Genomic DNA, 4,437 nt, shown 5'->3' on the forward strand with positions numbered 1-4,437 from the left:
GCTCAACTATGTTCATATCAGCATTATTCATAATAGCAAGAACCTGGAAACAACCTAGATGCCCTCAACTGAAGAATGGATAAAGAAAATATGGCGCATATACACAATGGAGTACTACTCAGTAGTAAAAAACAATGATATCATGAAATTTGCAGACAAATGGATGGAACTAGAAAATATCATCTTGAGTGAGGTAACCCAGACTCAGAAGGAAAACATAGTATGCACTCACTGATAAGTGGATTCTAAATGTGAGGGAAAGGATGGCCAGACTGCAACCCACAACTGCAGAGAGGCTAGCTAACAGGGAAAGACCCTAGGAGGGACACATGGATGACCCTGTGAAGGAGAAGTGGATGAGATCTACATGAGTGGACTGGGTGTGGGGTGTGGCAGAGAAAGGAGCAGGGGATGAGAACATAGGGAAATAGGAGGGTCGAGCTGGAACAGGGACAGAGTGGGAGGGCAGGGAGGAAGATACCATGATAGATAAGGACATCATGGGCATAGGAAGAGGCAGCGTGCTGGGGAGTCTCTCAGGAATCCACATGGTTGACCCCACCTTGGTCTGGTGGCAGTGGTCCAGAGGGTGCCTGGACTGGTCTATTCTAGTGACCAGCCTAGCAAATAACCTAGCTGTCATCATAGAGCCTTTATCCAGTGACTGATGGAGGCAGATACAGAGATCCATGGCCAGGCACCAGGCTGAGCTCCAGGAATCCAACTGATGAGAGAGGAGAGATACTGCAAGCGAGGGACATCAAGATCATGATGGGAGGATGTACAAAGATGACCAGATGACCGGTCACACTAGTGGAAGCCCATGAACTGTGGACTGGTGGCTGTAGATCCCCATGGGACTGGACTAGGCCCTCTGGATAAGGAAGAAGGTTGTTTGGCTTGAACTGTTTTGGGGGCACCAAGGCAGGGGATCAGGATATGTCCCTGGTCTATGGGCAGGCATGTGGAACCTGGTGCCTGTGGTGTGACACCTTGCATAGCCTTGGTGCAGTGGGAAGGGGCTTGGACCTGCCAAGGCTCAGTGTGCTGGACTCTGCTAACTCCCCATGGGAAACCTCGATTTGAGGGATGTGGGGATGCGGGGTCGCTTGTGAAAGAGGGCTGGGGGTGGGAGGAGGGGGACCTGTGGATAGTATGTGGAGTGAGTAGAAAATTTCTTAATAAAGAAAAATGAAAGGAAAAAAAATATTTTTTCCCATAGGCCAAATATATTTCAGAGAAAGACACAAAAGCTCTGCACTCCTGACATGCAAATAACATCTTAGATTTATTTTTATGGAGATTTTAGTTCACAGCAAAACAGAAAGTATAGCAAGTTCTCACATATCCTCTATTCCCACACATTTAGCCTTTTCAATACACAAATCTCATATCCAATGGGGTCCAATTGTTATATCAGGAAACATCATCATCACCAAATGACCAATTGTGGCTCACTGTAGATATTGTACATTCTCTGAATTTCAAACATGTAATGACACATAGCTACTCTAACAGAATCACATAGTTTCACTCTCTTGTAATTGTTTTAATAGTCTACTTATCCATGCTTCCTGGCTCCCAATGCTTGGCAACTACTGCTTCTTTTACTGTTGCTATGGTTTTGTCCTTTCAAGAATATTGTATAGTTGGAAACATGGATAATGTAGCTTTTTCAGTAGCATTAGTGGTATTTGGGGGGGGCTTTCTCTGTATCTTTTCATTGTTCAGTGATTCAACTTCTTTTTATAGAACTAAATAGCCTTCTATTTTCTGGACTTACCCAATCATATACTGAATGACATCTTGGTTGCTTCCAATTTTTGGGCAACTATAAATAATGTAGCTATAAAAAAAAGCTGTGTGAATTTTTCTTTTATAGGAATAAGTTTTCATTGAATTTCAACAAAGGGTGTAATTGCTCAATAATATTGAAAAAGCATGTTCAGTTTTGTAAAAAACTGCAAGACTGTCTTTCAAAGTGGCTGAGAATGTTGTGTGTCTTCCATCAATGAGATGTTTTTGCATTTGGTGCTATCAGTGTTCTATGTTTGGGCCATTCTGATAGATATGTATTGGTCATCTTATTATTTTGAATCATCAGTATAATTTTGTATTTATATTCATGGTGTTATATTGAGTATTTGGCTGATGATTTTCTTCTTACTAAACTGTGATTTTGATGAGAGAAAAGAATGCTTCAGTGATTTTTTCATATGTTTTGTTTAGCAAAGTACCTTGAGCATAATTGACTTTCAGTGAATATTTGCATAAATTAGTTAAAATTCTTGTCATTTCATATTGATTATTGGCCTTTATTTTTACAAGAATCCATGACTCCTGGAGATGGCAGGACAGAAATTGACCTTCTTAGACCTTGACATGGGATACTAATCCATCTGAAGCGTCAGAAATCATCAGCGTCTATAGTCATTCTCAGAGGCCGCTGTCATAGCTCTTTTCTTTTTCATGTCATATGAGAAAGCCTGGCTTCTTACTCAGGCATTTCTTCAAAGCTTCATGGATGTCTCTGTTTCTCAGGCTATAGATAATGGGATTGAACATAGGTGTCAGGATAGTATAGAGCAGAGAGAACCCTTTACGCAAGTATTGGGAGGAGTTGGCAGAGGGCACAAGATATGTGGCAATCAGTGTTCCATAAAATACTGTGACGACAGTGAGATGGGATGAACAGGTGGAGAAAAGCCTTCCTCCTGCAGTGCCAGATGGGATTCTTAGTATGGCAATGAGGATGCATGAGTAAGAAACTGTGATGAGGAGAAATGGGACCAGAGTGACTGCGGAAGACGTGGCAAAGGCAATGGTCTCAGTCAGTGAAGTGTCCATGCAGGAGAGGTGGATCAGAGGGGTAAAGTCACAAAGAAAGTGGTCAATTTCATTAGGGCCACAAAAGGTTTGTCTACACAGCAGGACCATGGTGATGGCTGTGAGGAGGAAGCAGCAGAACCAAGATCCAGTAGCCAGCCTTAGGCAGAGAGAGCCAGTCATCAGGATGGGATATCTGAGAGGCTGGCAGATGGCAAGGTAGCGGTCATAGGACATTACTGCAAGCAAGAGGCACTCTGTTGCAGCAAGGGATCCAAAGAAGTAGAATTGTGCCAAGCAGCCAAACCACTGAGATAGTCTTCTGGTCAGCTATGATAATCAGCAACATCTTGGGGACAATGTTGGAGGTGTAGCAGACCTCCAGAAAGGACAGGTTCACTAGAAAAAAGTACATGGGAGTATGCAAAGTATGGTTGTACAGAACTAGGAGGACAATGAGGATGTTTCCAGAAACAGTTAGGATGTAGAAGATGAAAAACACTATAAAGAGGGAAAATATTTAGCTGTAGGATGGAAGAGAATCCTTGAAGAACAAACTCCACTATCATCGTTTGATTTTCCCGGGATAAGGTCATCATACTTTGGCTTCTGTAAAGGAGAACATATAATGAAAACACACAAAATATAGCTAGTTCTAGTTTACACAAAAACGTGAACAGAATGGCTTTTATTCTCCACTCTATCTACTCTCTGCTTCTGTGGTACCTGAATGGGAGAGAGTGGACTGAAGAAGAGAGTTGGGCTTCTTTAACTCACATACAAGAAAGTAATTTAAAATAAGAGCCATGGTTTTATTCTTTCCTTCCCCCTTATTTGGTATCTTCACTTCATCAGGACCAGACACATATGAAAGAGAAGAACATAAATATGGAGGGAGAGATGCTTATTGCACACTCTTCCTGGGTGTAGTCTGGTAATCTGGTGAGTTATAGACAAGAAGGAATATCTAAAAGAAAGCACAACAGAGAAAATTCGGAGGAGGTTTGTGAAATCTCCGAGAGAGCATGGAGAACCAAGGACACAAGATAAAGAGCTCCCCACTTCAAAAAGTACCAGTATTTGTCATTTAAGACATTTAAAGTAATGTCTCTTGTCACATCAATTTTATTTTCCTCTCCTTTCATCTTTTCACTACGTTGTGGGGTGCAGGGTTATTTCTAATTTGTTTCATTTTAAAGAGGCCATTTGAGGAGGGGGTTTGAGATTCTCTGATTCTGAAGTCAGAGGCTATGAAGGCGTAACCCAAGGGTGTGAGTGTATTTTCTCATAATTTTAAACAGATACAATAAAAACAACTTAAAAGATTTTTATTTAAGCCTTCAATAAATGGCACCCATTTAGGTACCACAGAGCAGAGAGTGCAGAATAAAAACCATTCTGTTTTATGTTCTATCCAGAACCTGGCAGTGCAAACAACCATGAATGTAATATGTATAATTTGGGAACTTTTGAGTGAGTTTAAGGAATCCTAACTCTCCTCTACAGTTGAACTTTGGTGAAATTCACTCACCAATAACAGAGCACAGAGTAAACAGAGAAGTACTCCCCAAAACCCTGCTGTGTTTCAGCAGAGCATGAGGCTCAACACAC

At 41.5% G+C, this 4,437-nt stretch overlaps 1 pseudogene; it reads right to left on the bottom strand.

Moving 5' to 3' along the window:
• Positions 1-2,452: 2,452 nt before the first annotated feature.
• Positions 2,453-3,425, bottom strand: LOC114685270 (annotated as a pseudogene).
• Between the last annotated feature and the right edge of the window lie 1,012 nt (positions 3,426-4,437).

The sequence above is a fragment of the Peromyscus leucopus genome, unplaced genomic scaffold (assembly GCF_004664715.2).
Source record: "Peromyscus leucopus breed LL Stock unplaced genomic scaffold, UCI_PerLeu_2.1 scaffold_1084, whole genome shotgun sequence".
In the NCBI taxonomy this organism is placed as follows: domain Eukaryota; kingdom Metazoa; phylum Chordata; class Mammalia; order Rodentia; family Cricetidae; genus Peromyscus; species Peromyscus leucopus.